A 20,188-nucleotide genomic window follows, 5' to 3' on the forward strand; every position below is an offset into this window, starting at 1 on the left:
GGTGGTATTATTGGTGTTATTATTGGTGGTAGTGTTAGTGGTGGTGGTGGTAGTGGTGTTGGTGGTGGTGGAGTTGATGTTGGTGGTGGTGTTTTTAGGGTTCGTAGTGTTAGTGGTGGTGTTAGGAGTGGTGTTAGTGCTGGTGTTAGTTGTGGTGTTAGTTGAGGGGAGCGGTAGTGTAGCGGTTAACGTGCTGCGCTACAAACCTGGCGACCCGGGTTCAATTTCCGCTCACGGCCAACACCAGCAACGATTATCTGAACCGGTCCTGGGCCTCCCCTAGGTAGACTCAGCCTCAAATGAATACCTGGTACGATGTGTAAACATCGCCGCTAGGGAGACAAAGGCGGCCAGGCGTGGTGTTAGCCACCCACCCCCTCGTGTGCCATGCCGACCTTTATAGGTGCTCGCTAGCAGAAATTGCCCCTACAGTATATTCAGGCTATACGGGGGATCTGTCTTTGTTAGTGGTGGTGGTGTTAGTAGTGGTGTTAGTGGTGGTGCTAGTGGTGGTGTTTGTCGCGGTGTTGCTGGTGTCCGAACAAAGGAGCGACGCTCACAACAACGACCTTTGACCTGGGCGGCTGAAATGTAGCACGTTGGCACAGTCATCTCAGTCAGTCAACTCTTGGCACCTGGGTCTGACCTGTGACCTGTCAGTGAGCCTTCAGCATTTCACGTGGTCTCAAAGTGCACCTGGCCTGGCATTTGCTGCTGCTTAGTGGCAAATGGTGGTCTTTGTTGTTTTTGTTGTGTTTCGTGTTGTGGGTGAGTGGTGAGGTTGTGAGTCTGTGATGATGATGTGAGTCCGTGTTGATGATGAGAGTCCGCATTGTGACATGACGCGTGTTTAGACATGAGTATTGTCGCACACCATCGGTTTTTTGTGACCCTCACCTGCGTCTCCTGCTCTCCACGCAGAGACCCGGACCGTGCGAGAAACGCAGTGAGCTCTGAGCATCCTACTCTGCAAGTTGCTGCCATGGAGGTACGTGTGGCTCTTCAACTCGTGTGGTAAAATATGGGTGGACGTGTGTTTTCCCCTCGACTTGTGCCTACCTGTCACCTACCTGTATACCTGGATGTGCTTCTCCTTGTCCGCCTGAGTATGTGTATGTCTATCAGAGTGTGTCTCCGAGATCCTGTTGGTGTGCCTGCCTGTCTACGCGTGAGCATTTACAGCACTATTATCTATCCACTGATGAATGAGAATGCCTTCCTCCCTGAGACCTTGCTACCCCTCAAATGCTGTGATGGAATAATCCGCCAAGCGCCGATTTTGTCGCACCATCTCTCTGGTGGCTCTCCTCTCCGATGTGTTTCCTTCCTTGGCTGCCGCTCCGTTATTATTCTTCACTATCAGCCATTGTTGTCCCTCCTTGCCATGGCTCGTCATGCCCGATCCCCAATCACTCTTTAACAATTTGAACAATCCCTGCGTGTGACCTCAAAATCCACGCATCTTTCATTGTTAATCCAAGCATGGCATCTGATATTGGCCAAATATTCCAATGCTGAGAAACGACAACATCTCGGCAGGACCCTCCTGATTGTGGAGCCCAGGATCTCAGAGATGCTGGCTCAGTGCTCGCCTTCTGCACTTGCTCCAACATCTTAATCAAGCCTATGTGGTGGACCTTTGTCTTTGTGTGTGTGTAGATGAGCCGAGCTGGAGAGGCTCGGAGTAACGACACGTCTTGCACCACGTGGAGTGCGCTGTCCTCAGACGGCACCGGCTCCATCTGTAGCAAATCGCCGAAAGGTAAGAACAGTAATGAGGGACGTCACAGTGGCCACGGTAAATAGTGGGACATCATGATGGCCATGTTGCATGGGGGACGTCACAGTGCCTTTGGTGTATGAGAGATTTTATGGTGATTGTATGGGTGATATCAAGATAGCAATGCTACATGGGGGACTTAATGGTAATCATGTTTTGATTTAAAGCTTTCGTGGCTGCAGGGATTCATATTCTTGGTTCTTTCGGTAAAATCACGTAGAAGGGCAACAATAAAATTATAAAAATATAAAACAATAAAAATCTCACGACGTTTCGACTGCAACACAAGTAATCATCATCAGGTGTGAAAACCACAGCAAGAACCACAGCAAGAAAAATTGAAATTTTCTTGCTGTGGTTTTCACACCTGATGATGATTGCTTGTGTTGCAGTCGAAACGTCGTGAGAATTGTATTATTTTATTATTTTATTGTTTCCCTTCTACGTGACTTTACCGAAAGAACCAAGAATATGGTAATCATGTTGCATTAGAGACTGCATCATGGTTGCCATGTTATATGGGGGACTTCATGGTGGCCATGTTGCATGGGGATAATTATCTGTGCTCTGGCCTCAGTACTGAAACAACATCAAACGCTTTCAGAATTGCTTCTGCGGCCATCTTGAATGCTCTTCCAATATTAGGAAACCACTGAAGCTATCCGCGTTTAAATCATCAAGTTTGACAACTAATATCTATACTCATTCGCTCTTTCGGTAATGTCAACTAGGTAGAAATAAAATAAAACAAATCACGACGTTTCTATCGCAACACAATCAATCTTCATCAGGTGGAACAACCACAGCAATAATAAAATGCTGAAGTAGGTGAGAGAGCTGCTGTGGCAAGAGGTTATCGGTAAGAAAGGGGGGAGGAGCAAGCGGGGGAGAGAGAGGGGAGCTGCGTGAGCGCTAGGGGGAGAAGAAGTGAGGCTGGGGGGGGATGTAGGCGGAGGTAGAAGTGGTAAGCTGAGTATGGGACATGGTGGGAAAGTAAATCTGAAAAATCTACTAGTACCTGGCGCGTGTGATGGAAACAACCACAACCAGTTAAGGCTTTACCTAGTTAAAAACATCCATCGAATGATTGCTCAATTTGTATCCATCTTCTCGGTTGAAGTTATGTCTATGTTTGTATATCTGGATGGCTTCATGAAAAAACCTTTGATAGTTACCTGAAGGTTTGCAGAGTACCTTGGTCTCGGAAAAAAACAATATCACGCGAGCCCACAGCGTTATAACAATGGTCAGACACGGCAGAGGTATTGGTTCTGCGATGTTTCAGATCTGCCTTGTGTTCGCTAACACGGTCCGCGACATGTCAATTCGTTTTCCCAATGTAACTGCTACCGCAGGTACAACTCAGTTTGTCGACTCCAGGATATTGCATGTCAGGATGGGATTAGATCACGGATTTTGTGTACTGTATTGAATCGGACTTGGATCTTGTGTTTGTTTAAGATTTTGGAAATATTTTTGGTAACACCTGCTATGTATGGTAAAGTGATGGTCTTGATAGGCGTCTCAGTGGATTGTTTCTACATGGTTGGAGAAACAGCTTTGCGAATAATGCTGTCCCAGTACCCATTCATCTTAAGAGTCTGGTGTACGTGTTCCAGTTCACTGGCTTGGTGGTGTTGGTTGCAAATGCAGTGGCCCTATGGTGTAGTGGTTTGATGAGGGAATTCTTCTGCGCTGGATGGTGGTGGGAATTAGGTTTTAGATAGGTCTCTTCTCAAACAAAACATCCAGGAATTAGTAGCTTACCATCATTCTCCACTTCCATGGTGAATTTGATGGATGGGTGTATGGAATTTATGTTGTTGAGAAATTGATTCAATGTTGGCAGGCCATGTGGCCAAATGACGAAAGTGTGATCTACGTATCTCTTCCACAAGGAAGGACGTTGGGTGCATGTCTGGATGACATCAGTTTCAAATTTCTCCATGAAAACATTCGCTATCACTGGTGATAAGGGGGGACCCATGTGGGTACCTTCATTTTGTTTGTAGAAAGTACCATTCCTGGTGAAGTAAGTGCTGGTTCAGCGTTTCTACTGCTGCATGCATTTTTTTTCCGCCTGAGGACGACCGCTTGTGTTGCGATCGAAACGTCGTCATTTATTTTATTTTATCCATATGTGACTTTACCGAAAAAAACAAAGAGGAAGTGTTAGTAAGGCAGTTCCTAACCAAAGTTGGTACATCAGCATTCAGTCCATGTTGGACCAAGTCTTCAATTATTGCTAAGGTGTCAGGTACAGGAACCTTGGTGAACAGAAAGACTACATCAAAGCTGACGAGCAAATCATCTGGGGACAGTGAAATGCCTTTGATTAGAGAGATAAAGTGAGCTGAGTTTCATACTGCTGAGGTAGTCTTGCCCGTGAATGGAAGCAAGGTCTCAGACAGAAATTGGGCCAGTTTGTAGGGAGGTGAGTTGATAGTGGAAACGATGGGTCGAAGTGGAGTATCTTCTTTATGGATTTTTGGAAGACCATATAATCTGGGTGGTCTATTAGCAGAAGGTTTTAGGGAGAACTGCTTGAATGGTTCGATTAGAGAAGTCGAATTGGTAATGATATTGTTTGTTTTTAAAGCCAGGCAGTTGGTCGGATCTTTGTTGATTTTGGTGTAATTGCTATCATTAAGAAGGTCCTGGATTATGTTGCTGAATGTGGTTTTATCCATGACGACAGTAGCATTGCCCTTGTTGGCTGAGAGGATGACTTTGTCCTCTCTATTTTTTAATTTGGTGAGTTCAGAGCGCTCGTCCTTGCTGATGTTATTAATAGGATTCTTAGCATTTTTAAAGATGGTGGCAATTTTAAATCTTGCCACGTCTGTCGGGATGTGTCCCAAGCCTTTGAGGGCTACATCTACCTGGGTTTTTATATCATCCACTGGGATGTGTTTGAGGGTGACAGCAAAATTCAGCCCTCTAGCTAGTACCGATTTTAGGCTATCGGAGATTGTGCTGTTACTCTGATTAATAGCAGTCTTTTTTATGTGTGGATCTGGTTTCTTTTTTGACAAGTTATTGAATTTAGCAATAAGGTTAACCTTGCATTTGGAAGACATTGTTGTGGCAGAAGAAGCAGTCATGTTATCTACAAGGTTCCAATCAGATGCGGACATTTTATCTGTTAATGTTAAGTGTGATTGTAGGAGACATTTGTCTAAATTATCAAGTTCAAGCCGGAGTAGTCTTATCCTCTCTGAGATTAGAGAAAGGCTAGCTCTGAATAAGATCCGTTTAGAGTTGGGTTAAGTGACAGAAGCAGATGTGAGTTTAAATGTGGTCGGTATTATCTTGTTGTTGCGGCATCTCTTCAGAAAGGTGAGTGACTCGATCATGTGAGCCTTCTTGTCTCGCAGTCTGTTAATGGTTCTAACAGATGTGTGGAACCTATTTGCGTGGTTAGTTTATTAACCTTCCCCCACACTGTTGATTAGCACCATTGGCTACATGCGGTGCAAAAGAATTTCAACATACATAGCTGGGATTGGCAAAAACATCCCAATCCTGAAATATTTACTCTATAAATTGCTCAAAAGTTTGGTTCACACACCTGTTGTTGTTATTCTCCTCGTGCCTACAGAAATCCTGGCTCACTTTGGCCCTCACTTGACCGACCGCGAAAAGCTGGAGCTCGCAGCCATGCAAGAAGTGTGGTACTTTGCCCTCGACAACAAACCCAAGGGATGCAACAGGCATGGATATGATGACGACGAACGTAATTACATTCTGGTGAGGCTCACCACAAAACTACAGCCTTGGGGGCGGTCACAGGGCCCAGAGGTAGCGGGGTTTGTGGCTTCTTATTATTGCACCTGAATTACCAACCAGGGCACACACCAACGCGCTTCAAAATCAGAATGTTTAATCCCGAGTAAAGCCCTTTTAGATAAGAAGCAATTTTTCAAGGGAATCTTCGCCAGCAGACAGTATCAAAGCATTCGACAATTACACCCACTCACACACTTACTCACCCACCCCCAGACGCACTCACTTGCTGACTCACTCACTCATTCACCCACTCAATCACTCACCGACCCACTCGCCCACTCACCAATGCACTCACCCGCACACATCTGAATCAGAAGTTTATTTCCCGAGTAAAGCCCATTGAGCTCAGAAGCTCTTTTTAAGGGTGACTCAGCCAGCAGACATCTGAGCATTCCAAATTATGGTTAAAAATAACTTCATAATTCCAAGCAATTTTTTTTGTTAAAATTACATTCGCACTTCTTAAATGTTGTGATTTTAACAATAGTCAGTTTAAATGATTGTACCTTTTGTTCAGTTCCGACATGATCACCTCCACTACCGCTATGAGGTGCTCAAGATGATTGGGGAAGGAGGTCAAGGCCAGGTGGTCCAGTGCCTTGACCACAAGAGGAACACCCTGGTAGCTGTAAAGATCCTGGTGTCACCGTCGAGGTAAGACTTCAGAGACGTGCCATCACGAGGCCGACGTTGTTAAGTCCATTGCCGTGCAATGCGGTGGTGACACTCATGCTTCACAGCGAGAAGGGGGGCCTTGGTTCGGCTCCTGACTCGGGCACCATCGTGTGTGGAGTGTGTACCTTCTACCCCTGTTCTGCATCGGTTCCTTCTAGGTACTCTGGTTTTTCGTCTCTAAAGCTTAAAATACATACACACACAGTGTGAACTGGTATCGGCCAAAACATCCCATTGCTACAAGATTACCTCCACATTACAGTAAGTCATCATTTAATGCTGTAGATACATTCATGAAAAGTTCCGCGTTAAGCGAAAAAGCATTGAGCGAAAAGAATCTCTCCATAAATAATGTAACAATAAAGTTTGGCGAGATGCAATGTATGCATACACTGTGAGATGATGAGACCAATAACTGAGGCTATGCTATAGTAATAGGTTTTACCCTTTTAACTGGCACAAAAACTGACACCTTCTTTGGTTCTTTCGGTAATGTCACGTAGAATGAGAATAAAATAATAAAATAATACACTAAAATTCTCATGACGTTTCGGCCACAATGCAAGCGGCCGTCTTCAGGTGAAAGTTACAGACCTGTCGGGACAACAGAGCTCAACACACTCGAGACGGCTTTTCTTAGAGCTTAGTCTCCACTGGTGTTGGACCAGAAGAGTGGAGACTAGGCTCTAAGAAAAGCCGTCTCGGGTGTGGACCAATCAAATTCAAGGACAGTGCATATTATTATCAGAGTTGTCTCTTTTGTTTGCATTTTGACTGCTTGTGTTGTGGTTATTGCAAACATGATGCCTTGAATAAAGGTGTCAGTTTTTGTGCCAGTTAAAAGGGTAAAACCTATTACTATATCTTGTTACTGGCAAAGGAGGTCTCATAATGAGGCTATGCTGTCACGTTACTTTTATCATTCCGAGTACTGTATCATACCGCTCAACAGTGCAGCTCAAAAAAGTATTTTGTTGTCGACTACTCACAAACCACGTTATGATGGGCGTATTCCGTGTTATAATGGGTGCGTATCTTGTTAGAATGTGCGTGTTCCATGTTGTAATGGTCGCGTTTCTTGTTACAACGGACACATTCTGCATTGTGTAAAAAGTGTTGAAGAACCACGTTATAACGAAAATGCGTTGTTTTAACGGGCGTTTGCATTTAGTTTTCCCGAATGACCAATCCGATTTGAATGGCTCTTCACCTTCAAATCCTATTGGGTACCCTACGCCAGCTCCTGCGCCCCGTATGGTACCAATGAGAGTCGAGAACGCTACTCTAGCTCACAATGCCGTTAGACCTGGTGAAAGTATAATTAATTATTAATTCTGAATAGCATTTGCCTCTGGGTGTCCCTTAAGCAAGTGTAAGTTATTAATTTGTGGACTTCCTCTGCGCAGCTCCAAGGAAGAAACATTGCAGAGGATGGAGCTCCAGATAGCTCTGGAACTTCAGAGTGAGGACAGCAATGAAGATTACAACGTCATCAAAGTCCTAAACAGCTTTGATTTCAGGGGACACCACTGCCTTGTCCTGGAGCTGTTGAAGTATGTACCGCGTGTTCCATCTCCCCCTCCCTCCGCTAATAGCGTGGTTAACTGATTAACTAAACAAACTTTTTTGTTTTCGTGGGAAAGTCCACTGACCTATTAGTTATTTTTTTGTAAGCGACCTGCCCACAAATGATAGCTTAACAAAGTAACTTATCACGTGGAAATGTATAGCAGCCAAATACTATGAATGCATGTCGATTCGAAATGTGGAGGGGAAAACCAGAGGACCTACAGAATAATCCACATGATCACAGGGAGAACATGCAAACTCCAAATGTACATGCGTCAGGTTCGGGATCAAACCCCACGACCTTACCAGGCGGAGTTGTTATCTTCTCCCCATGGATAACCCTCTACCACCTGGCAAAAATGCCAATGAAATCAAGTTGTCAAGTGGGCAAATGAGCCAACTAATTTGGTTCATCGACAAACCAACGACCTGAACCTACACTGAACTATGACTCTGAATATTGGTCGTGAACATGCACGAACAATATTAAGATTGTTGTTAGCAGAATCAGCACAGCATTTAAGGAGATGACACTGACACTGTGTTGGTGTTGTTTCTGCTTTTGTCTCTCTCACAGGGAGAGCCTTTATGATGTGATGAGAGAATCGGGGTTCCGGTTGGACATGGAAATGGTGAAAAGTTATACCAGGGGAATCCTCATGTTCCTGTCCCACATCTCTTCCAGGAACATAGTTCACGCGGACATCAAGCCAGTGAGTGAACACAGCATTCAGTATGATTTTGTTGCAGAGGCGTATTGTTAGTAGGGAATCGTTCCAAGGAGAAAACCGGCCACATTAGTCACAAGGTCTATGCGTTCGCTGTTTCCATCTAACTGGAAGGAGGCAGGGTCATTGTACCCCTGGTGAAGATAATGCGGTATGAATTAAACTGTAGTGTAGAGTCGTGTCGGTATTGGGGACTCACCATAGACAAAACCGGCAACGTTGATCACAGCGTTGCCCCAGTCCTTCGGAGACAGAAACTGGAGCAGATAAAGACTATTTCCTAAGTGTGCCAAACGTGTATTTTGACCTGACAGCTGCCCGCTGTCGGCTTCCACACTGCGAATGGAAAACTTCCGAAGACAAACGCGCGGTGGATAGCATCATGGAATACGCGAGCTCTCATGTGTAGCTTTTGGTCCGTAACCCGTTAAAGGGCACTATTGCAGCTGTGAGCTCAATGCACTCTCCTGTCAGAGGAACCATGATCAGTTGTCAATAGAGCTGCCCTCCTTTACTTCGATGGTCCCTTAGAGTGCTTTGAACATGAGCCTCAAATCAAATCTCTTTTCTAGATGCAATTGAAAGGGGCAACCCCCAGTAATAGCTGTCAACAAACATCAAATGTTGCACTTGACTGACGCTCGTTGACGGCACTACGCCTCGTCTAGTTCCCCTGTTTAGCGTAGGTGGTGGTACGTGATCGTTCCACTGCTGGCTGAATGTTATCGGCATAACCTCTGCATTTGAATTCATTCTGCCCCTTCTCCTGCAGGAAAATGTTCTCATCAAGGACACCGTGACCGGCACTGTGAGGGTCACGGACTTTGGCACGAGCTTTTTTGTGGAAAGTCAACGTGAGTGACCTCTCCTGGGTGTGTGAGCGTCTGCGTGTGGGTGTTTGTCTGATTGTGTATATGTGTGAGTATCTGCGTGTCTGTACATGTGACTGTTCATGTGTGTGATGAAGATGCTGTTTAAGAAACAGTGAGTACACAAACACATATATGTGTTGTTCTTGTGATTGGTGTGCAGCTATGAATGTTGGTGGGACTCTGGAATACTCGGCTCCGGAGCTGCACTTGGGCTACAGCTTGACCTGTGGCGTAGACATGTGGGCGCTGGGTTGCACGGTGGCGGAGTTGGCGACGGGCGGGCAATTATTTCAGTCCGACAGTGACAAAGATTACCTCCCGCGCTGCATTGAGGTATTTCCCACTGGGCGTCCATCCGCTCGTGATGCCCCTCTCTTTCCTTGGAGTCGTGGGTTTTGGGGGTGGCAGGAGGGGAGGTGGCCACTTAGTGATCTGGCGAATAGCGGCCGTCGTATGTTGTGTATGAGTGTACACGTGTCCATCTTGTACGTGTGAGGGGAGCAGTAGTGTAGCGGTTAGCATGCGGCGCTCATGGCCCACACTAGTGATGATTATCTGAACCGGTCCTGGGCCTCCCTTAGGTAGACTCAGCCTTAAATGAGTACCTAGTGCAGTGTGTAAAATACCTGGGTCAATGTGGCCCACCACCCCCTGTCTCTGTGTGCCATAATGCTTGCCCTCAACAAGCGCTGCTGCTGTTGTTACGCTATACTAACATCACTTGCCCCTACAGTCAGCCGAGGATACACGGGTGACCTTTCTCTTTGTCTCAACCATGTGCAGATTCTGGGAATGCCTCCACGATACATGGTGAATTCAGCTCCCGGCAGAAGGCAGTTTTTTGGTGAGTTAAAGGGTGGTGCGAGTGACGGACCGGATTCAGTTTTAAGAAGAGGCCTGCGGCTGTTGTTATTTTTTTGGTGGGAGGAGGGGGGGAATGGCCTCTTTTTATTTTAAATTCCTTTGGTGAGTGGGTGGGTAAGTCGGTGTGTGGGCAAATAGGTTGTAGGGTAAGTGGGCGAATTGGTCAGTGGGTAAGCGGGTGGGCGGGTGAGTGGGGGGGGTGGTTCGGTGATTGGGTAGGTGGGTAGGTGAGTGAGTGATTGTGTAGGTGGAAGAGTGGGTGGGTGGGTGAGTAGGTTGATGGATGGGTCGGTAAGTGGGTAAGTAGGTGACGTGGTGGTTGGTGACTGCATCTGTCCCGCTGTGCATGGCTCCCGCAGACCGTCAAGGGAAGATGTTGTGCCCAGGCAAGAAAAGGGTACCGGGGAGCTTCCCACTTGAAAGTGTGCTCAAAAGCCACGACCCGGCGTTTGTGGAATTCGTCAGCTTCTGTCTGCGGTAAGACACACCCACCACCCCCTCCCAATGAGGATCCCCCCCCCTCCAATTGATCGGCGATCACTCTCCACCGATCGCCAGGAAAATGTGGAGCTGAGTGGGACTGCCGATGTGCAGTACCACCGGTGTCAAGATCGCCCTCTGTGGAGGATGGGGAGGTCCGTGCAAGATGCTGCTGGCCAATGCGATGCTCGGGGCATTTTTAGTCTACTGGGCATCAGAGGATTGCCACTGTTCCTGCTGCTTCCGCTGCTGCCGTGCATTCCTGACCTTGTAGGAGAAGGGAAGCAACTTCAATGCTCTCACCACGCTTCTCTCAATACGTGTGGCGCGTGTGTCTCCCACGCGTCTCTCAACAGATGGGTTCCGGATTCTCGTATGACGCCAGCGCAGGCGCTGGATCACAGCTGGCTCCGGACCGCGGCCACCAGCACCACTAGCAATGCCACCACCACTGCTACTCCTGGCCGTGTCCAGCGCTTTGGAGCTGCTGAACGACGGTAACCCACATTCTGCTGACCAATTTTCAAGGCAGTCCATAGAGAGGTGTGGGGCCCAGGGCAAGTCACAACTCCCACATGGAGAAAGTGGCCCAAGTATGGGCATCAAACCCAGGTCCCTCTTTGGCTGTGAGTTCCAGCCCTGCCGCCCACAAACTAACACACGGAGAGTTCAAATCTCACCTGTACATTCGGTTATATACGGATGTATTTTTATAATTGCTTTCTGGGTGAGGACAAATAATGAAGTGGCCATATCTTTGCCATGTAGGTAACCCTTCATCCACTGTGACATCGCCAGCTCCCCCCCTCCCCCCCGATGGTGGGGGAGGGGATGGCTGCGATCCCTGCTGTAGCAGTAAGTTGGAACAATGTCGTGCGCATATCTTCACAGAGCGGAGCCGGCGCTGCCCCCATTCTCTTTGCTCGCCTGGGCCTCTGATTGGAGGCTGAAGGTTGTGGAGGAAGAGGAAACCCAGGTGGAGGAGCTGGTGTTGCAGGAGGAAGAGACCCTGGTGGAGGAGCTGGTGGTGCAAGAGGAGGAGACTCTGGTGGAAGAGCTGGTGGTGCAGGAGGAGGAGACCTTGGTTGAGGAGCTGGTTTTGCAGGAGGAGGAGGCCTTGGTGGAGGAGCTGGTGGTGCAGGAGGAGGAGACTCTGGTGGAGGAGCTGGTGGTGCAGGAGGAGGAGACCTTGGTGGAGGAGCTGGTGGTGCAGGAGGAGGACACCCTGGTGGAGGAGATCGTTGTGGAAGAGATGGTGGTGGAGGAGAAGGAGAAAACAAGGAAAGAGGATCAAGTGATGGTGATGCAGGAGAAGAGGAAGCCAGGGGGCCTGGCCCGCATGGGGAGAGTCATCCGCTCACTCCTCCGACGCGTGCTGCTGTGTGGTGGCCGGTCCACCGCACAGTAGAGATGGTGGTGGTCGTTGATCGGTCTGATCCATGACCACTATCACCACACCTACCACACACACCCTGTACCCACCCACCCCGTGACACCCACCACACTCCACACACACCCTGCACCCACCCACCCCGTGACACCCACCATCCACCACACTCCACACACACACCCTGCACCCACCCACCCCGTGACACCCGCCACCCACCACACTCCACACACACACCCTTCACCCACCCACCCCGTGGCACCAACCACCCATCACACACCACACACACCCTGCACCCATCCACCCCGTGACACCCACCATCCACCACATTCCACACACACCCTGCACCCACCCACCCCGTGACACCCATCACCCACCACACACCCTGCACCCACCCACCCCGTGACACCCTCCACACACCCTGCACCCACCCACGCCGTGACACCCACCACACACCACACTCCACACACCCTGCACCCACCCACCCCGTGACACCCACCACACTCCACACACCACACACACTGCACCCACCCACCCCGTGACACCCGCCACCCACCACACTCCACACACACACCCTGCACCCACCCACCCCGTGGCACCAACCACCCATCACACACCACTCACACCCTGCACCCATCCACCCCGTGACACCCACCATCCACCACATTCCACACACACCCTGCACCCACCCACCCCGTGACACCCATCACCCACCACACACCCTGCACCCACCCACGCCGTGACACCCACCACACACCACACTCCAAACACCCTGCACCCACCCACCCCGTGACACCCACCACACTCCACACACCACACACCCTGCAACCACCCACCCCGTGACACCCACCACACACCACACACCCTGCACCCACCCACCCCCTTGACACCCACCACCCACCACAATCCACTCACACCCTGCACCCACCCACCCTGTGACACCCAACACACTCCACACACCCTGCACTCACCCACCCCATGACACCCACCACTCACCACACACCCTGCAACCACCCACCCCGTGGCACCCATCACCCACCACACACCCTGTACCCACCCACCCCATGACACCCACCACCCACCACACTCCACACACACCCTGCACCCACCCACCCCGTGACACCCATCACCCACCACATACCCTGCACCCACCCACCCCGTGACACGCACCACCCACCACACTCCACACACCCTGCTCCCACTCACCCTGTGACACCAACCACACTCCACACACACCCTGCACCCACCCCGTGACACCCACCAGCCACCACACTCCACACACCCCCTGCACCCACCCACTCCGTGACACCCACCACCCACCACACTCCACACACACCCTGCACCCACCTACCCCGTGACAACCACCACACACCACACTCCACACAAAGGGTTAAGGGTTTTGAGGGTTACGTGTTTAAAGGATTAGGGGTGGAGAGATCTAGGGGTTTATAGAATTATGGTTTTAACAGTAAAGGGGTATAGAGTGTTAGGGGGTTTGGGATTTTTTGTTGTATTTGGGTTATGGTTTCAAAAGGTTAGGAGTTTAGATGGATAGGGTTTTATGGGTAAATCGGTTTAAAGGGTTAGGGATTTAGAGGATTATAAGTTAAGGGTTTAGAGGTTTACAGGGTGATGGGTTTAGGGGTTTAGAGGGTTAGGTATTTAGAGGGTGTGTGGTTTAGAGGTTTAGGGGTTTAGAGGCTGAGGGTTTTAAGGGTAAAATGTTTTAGAGGTTTAGCGGTTTAGAGGGTGATTATCTTAGAGGGTTAGGGTTTTAGAGGGGTACAGTTTAGAAGGTTATGGGTTTATAGGGTTATAATTGTAAGGAGTTTGGTGTCCTGAGGTTTAGACGGTTTATGGGTTTCGATTGTTAAAGGGTTAGTGGTTTAGAGGGCTTGGAGTTTATAAGGTTACGTGATAAGGGTTTAGAGGTTTTGGGGTTTTTTAGGGGATAAGCGTCTTCGATGTTTTGGGGGTTTCTAGGGTTATGGTGTTTAGGGGTTGAGCGTTTTAGGGGTTGAGGATTTTAAGGGTTAGGGGTTTAGAGGGTTGGTGTTTAGAGGGTTAGGGGTGCAGAGATCTAGGGCTTTTGAGAATTCGGATTTTAACGGTAAAGGGGTTTAGAGTGTTAGGGGGTTTGGGGTTTCAGGGTGTTTGGGTTCTGGTTTCAAAGGGTGAGGAGTTTAGAAAGGATTTGATTTAATGGGTAAAGGCGTTTAGAGGGTTTGGGATTTAGAGGATTATAAGTTGAGCCGTTTAGAGGTTTACAGGGTTATGGGTTTAGGGGTTTAGAGGTTTAGGGGGTTAGAGGGTGAAGGTTTTAAGGATAAAGGGGTTTAGAGTGTTATGGGTTTCGAGAAGTAGCTGTTTAATGGTTTTATGGGTTTCGATTGTTATAGGTTAAGTGGTTTAGAGGGTTAGGAGCTTAGAAGTTTCGGGGTGTTTCGGGGATAAGGGGTTTCGTGGTTTATAGACTTCGAGGGTTTAGGGGTTGAGAGTGTTAGCGCTTGAGGGGATTCAAGGGTTAGGGGTTTAGAGGGTTAGGGTTTTAAGGTTAAAGGGCTTTATAGTGTTAGGTGTTTAGAGGATTGGGCTATTAGTGGTGTAGGAGTTTAGAGGGTGAGGGGTTTAGCAGGTTAGGTGCCGAGAGGGTTACGGTTTTAGGGGTTGCGGAGTTTAGAGGGTTTGGTGTTTAGACAGTTAGAGTTTTGGGGGTTTATGGGTGGGGTTTTCGAGGGAGAGGTTTTTAGACAGTTAGGGTTTTAAGGGTAAGGTCGTTGAGAGGATTAGGTGTTTAGAATGTTAGAGTTTAGAAGATTTTGGGGTTAGAGGGTTGGGGGTTTAGAGAGTTAGGTGTTTAGAGATGTATGGGTTTCGATTGTTAGAGGTTGAATGGTTTAGATGGTTAGGAGATTAGGAGGTTATAATTGTATGTGTTTAGGGGTTTAGAGGTATGGGGGTTTTGAGGGTTAGGGGTTTATAGGGTAATGGGGTTTAGCGGTTTAGAGGGTTATGGGTTTTGGGATTTGGGAGTTTAGAGGGTTTAACACCAAGACTTTGACAACTAATATTATCCATACTAAAGGTGTTTTTGATTTCTCTCCAACATTTAATGGCACTTTTTTATTGTCATGACAAACTTTACTAATTGGCTGTGTCGGGTGGTGTCTGGTTTAACGACACATTTATATTTACACGATCTAACCCGAAAATATATTTATTATGGGTTTAGAGGGTTAGGGGCTTAGAGTGTTATGTGTTTAGAGGGTTAGCGTTTTAGGGGTATAGGTGTTTTAAGGGTTAGGTGTCTTGAGGGTTAGTTCTTTAGAGGGTATGGGTGTTAAATGTAGATTTGAAGTTTTCGTGACTGCAGGGATCCATACTCTTTGGTTCTTTCGGTAAAGTCACATAGGTAGAAATAAAATAAAACAAATCGCGACGTTTTGATCGCAACACAAGCGATCTTCATCAGGTGGGACAACCACAGCAAGAAATGCTAAAGTCGGCGGGAGAGCTGCCATGGCAAGAGGTTATATAGTTAAGAGTGGGGGGAAGAGGCAAGGGGACAGAGAGAAAAGGGGGGGGGGTGTGGGGTAGGAAAAGGGGGGGGGCACGTAAGCGCTAGGGGAAGAGGACGTTAGGCTGGTGGGGGGACATGGGCGGGGCAGCAGTAAAACCGGCAGGTAATGATGGAAACAACAACACAAGTTAAGGCATTACCTGGTTGATAACATCCTTCCAGTGATTGTTTAATTTGTATCCATCTTCTCGGTTGAAGTTTTGTCTATACCCTGGAGTCTACAAACTGAGTTGTAACTTCGGCCGCAGTTACGTTGGAGAAATAAAACGACACGTCTCGGACCGTGTTCGCGAACACAAGGCTGATCTGAAACATGGCAGAACCAATACCTCTGCCGTAGTGGCCATTGTTATAACGCTGTGGGCTCGCATGATATTGTTATTTTCGGAGGCCAAGGACAAAACTTCAATCGAGAAGATGGATACAAATTAAACAATCACTGGAAGGATGTTATCAACCAGGTAATGCCTTAACTTGTGTTGTTGTTTCCATCATTACCTGCCGATTACTGCTAGTCCCGCCCACGTCCCCCCACCCCAGCCTCACGTCCTCTTCTCCTAGCGCTCACGCGGCCCCCCTTCCTCTCCCTACCCCACACCCTCCCCTCTCTCTCTCCCCCCTTGCCTCCTCCCCCATCTCATACCTGTATAACCTCTTGCCATGGCAGCTCTCCCGCCGACTTCAGCATTTTCTTGCTGTGGTTGTCCCACCTGAAAATATCACTTATGTTGCGATCGAAACGTCGTGATTTGTTTAATTTTATTTAATTTATACCTACGTGACTTTACTGAAAGAACCAAAGAGTATGGATTCCTGCAGTCACGAAAGCTTCAAATAAAGATTAAAATAGTTTAGTTTAATTTGTTTATTTTTGAACAGTTTGTCTTTCCTGTCATTTTTTGTATTTTTTTAGTTATGTTCTGACCTGCCCGATTGGACAGCTGTGAAAACAGATCTTTGTAGCTCATCGATTTCATCCAGTGTAAATAAATATTCAGATTTAAATTTTATTGACCTCTGTGCGAGTCTATGGATTTCTGAGTTTGTGGGCCTCTGTGAGTGTATGGGTCTCTGTCTGAGTCTATGGATCCCTGTGTCAGTATATAGGGTCGCCGTATGAGTCTGAGTGTCTGAAGGAATGTATGGGTCTCTGTTGGAGTCTATGGGTTTCTGGTTCTGGGTCTGAGTGGGAATTTATGGTTCTCTGAGTATGGTTGTTTGTGCGAGTCTTAAGTGCACAAACTGAACTTAAAAATGGCATTGAGGGGTGCGGAATCCAAGTTGACTATTAAGCTCCCCGCAGTGCAAGCCAGCTCTCTAGTCGTGTCATCATACAGCCCCTGTAATTCTTTATAATAATAATTAGACTTACTCCAGGAAAGCCACGCTGAGTCATAGTAAGGTCCTGAATTTGGTTTTTATTGTAAGATCTTTTCAATCAATGAATAACGAATGCTTACACAAGTGGGGGGAAACCGGAGCACCCGGAGAAAACAAACGTATGTGAAGGGGCAGCAGGCAGCATTTTAAACCGTACAGGTGACGATGGCGATGATCCCACTTGCTATAATGCCTTCTCCTGGCCAGTCAGATGCTTTCTCCTGGCCAGCCAGGAGAAGGCACCTCAATGTCCACGGGAAGGGGGTTTCACAATATTTACTGTGTGATCCACCAACCCTTGCTGCCTTCTACAGTGCTGGATCGCAGGCTTGCGTCACCACCTTCTGGCGAGTATTTGTAGTTATTATTTAAAGCTATATAGCACTCACAAGAACGACTCAAGAGGCGCGAGGAGCCACAGACATGCAGGAAGGAAGCCACGTGGTGAGCCAGCACCAACGATTGTCCAGGCTCTACGGTACTCTATGTATGGAGGCATTATTGGCTAATTAATAACGAGTGTTTGTACAAGTGGGGGAAATCGGAGCACCCAGAGAAAAGCCACGTGTGTGAAGGGGCAGCATTTTAAACCGTACAGGTGACGATGGCGATGAGTCCACTTGCTGTACTGCCTTCTCCTGGCGAGGCAGGTTATGCACCTCGACTTCCACGGGAAGAGGATTTCACAACATCATTGTGCGGTGATTTACGAACCCTCGCTGCCTTCCCCAGTGCTGGATTTGAGACGTGCACCACTAACATCAGGCGAATGATAACAACAACAACAATAACTATACTTATTACTTGGTAGCAACAGGCGAAAGAAAACAACAGGCAAATTATAACAGGCCAATTAAAACAGGCGAATGATAACAGGCAAATGAAAACAGGCGAATGATAACAGGCGAATGATAACAACAGGCGTATGTTTAGAACAGGCGAGTAATAACAACAACAATTATTATTTACACTTAGAACTTGATAACAACAATATTTATACTTATAACGTGATCAAGCAGGCCTCAGAGGTGCGAGGAACCACAGACAATCAGGAAGGAAGCCACTTGGTAAGCTGGCACCAACGATTGCCCAAGCTCTGTGACCCTATTGATACGTTTTTATCGACCAGATAGGGAGCGTTACGTGTGGGGGGGAAACCGCCCCCTTCGGTGCCTCCATGGTCCAATAGCTGGTCTTCTTGGCGCCACGGTCCCGAGCCCCCTAAAAGTTCCTCATGGAGCAAATCAACGGGTGGGCCATTGCCTTGTCAGGGCTCATTCATTGCTCCGGATCCCACCTGAAAATGCCAGGCGCAGATCCCCACATCATTAAAGCCACGGGTGCATTTATCCCAGATATAAACAATTGCAAACTATTTGACTTTTTTTTTTTACTTTAACCAGGCAAGGCCCACTGAGCTATACAGCTCTCTTTCAGAAGCGGCCACACAATTACAGCTCAACAAATTGGCTTATTACGTGGACATTAGTAGCCAAATACTCTAAACATGTGCTAATAAATGTGGAGGGAAAACCCGGAGGATCCGGAGAAAAATACACGCGACCACGGGGAGATAGCATACAAACTCCAAATACAAAGGTGTCAGGGTAAGGATTTAATACACGACCTCCTGTATACCCTACAAAATAGTTAACATCTCGCCACCGTGGCGCCCAATTCTGATCACATGACATAGCAAAACGAACGTCGCGGTGCATAGCAATAATTCAATTGGGCAATTACTGAGCGTTCATAAACGTGAGGGGATACAGGAGTACCCAGAGAAAACCCACTCGTGCAAGGGGGCAACCCTCTATCCCATGCAGACAGAGATGGTGCTTATCCCACTTGCTGTACTGCCTTCTCCTGGCCAGCCAGGATATGCCACCTCAACACCCACTACACCATGAACTTTGTGAACCGAGTTTAAATTTCTGGCCACGGCGAACATCAGTGGCTATCTCCCTCTTCCTCTCTCGTCCCTGCTATTATCTCCCTCTTCTTCCCGCGTCCCTCCCACTATCTACCTCTCCAATCCGTCCCACCATCTCCCTCTTCCTCCCTCGTCCCTCCCACCATCTCCCACTTCCTCCCCAGTACCTTCCACTATCTCCCTCTTCCTCCCACTTGGCTCTACTAGTAATCTCCCTCTTCTCCCGTCCCTCGCACTATCTCCCTTTTCTTCCCCCATCCTTCCCACTATCTCCCTCTGCATCTCCAATCCCTCGCACTCTCTCCCTCTTCCTTCCCACTATCACCTTCTTACTCTAACCGATCTGCCTAATCCTCCCAAATAACTCCCACTATCTCCCTCTACTTCCCCAGTCGCTCCAACTATCTCCCTCTTCATTCCCCTTTCCTGCCACTATCTCCCTCTTCCGCCCCCTTCCCTCCCACCATCTCCCTGTTCCTCTCCCGTCCCCCCCGCTATCTCCTTCTTTCTCTCACATCCCTCCCACCTCCTTCCTCCCCCGTCCCTCCCACTATCTTCTCATCCTCCCCCATCCATCCCACGATCTTCCTCATCCTCTCCCGTACCTTCCGCACCTTCCTTATTTAACACCATCAGGTTCACAGACTCGCCCTCGCTTCTCCCAGTCAAATAGCCTAGCTTAGACACAACCCCCACCATGTTACACTGACGGCATCGACCGAGACAGCCAACAACTATCCGGCCGCCCAATTATCTAGTGAAGACGGCAGCGACCAAGTCGGCAAAGACGACAGTGCCGACGAGACGACTCCACTTCCCAGAACGTGCAACCACGAGCTCTCGCTCTCCGCTGCTTTTATCCGACTCGGCCGCGCCTCCCTTCTCCAACCCACGAGCGGGTTCCAGTGTCTTCCAGGGAGGGTCTCTGTGATCCTTGCCCCAGTGCCTCCGCCCTGCTGACAAACCCGCATGAGGCTCACTGGCGTGTGTACTCCCCGTCCACCGCAGTTGCCGCTGCTGGACAACAACTATTACTCTACAGTTGTACTGCCCCTCTGTACCGTGCCCCCGAGCCATCAACACGGACTCACAGCATCAACACAGACGCACATGATCAACACAGACTCACAGCATCAACAGACTCACACGAT

Source organism: Petromyzon marinus, chromosome 59, assembly GCF_048934315.1.
Source record: "Petromyzon marinus isolate PM22_M1 ecotype Great Lakes invasive population chromosome 59, UKy_Petmar_22M1.pri1.0, whole genome shotgun sequence".
Classification (NCBI taxonomy): Eukaryota; Metazoa; Chordata; class Hyperoartia; order Petromyzontiformes; family Petromyzontidae; genus Petromyzon; species Petromyzon marinus.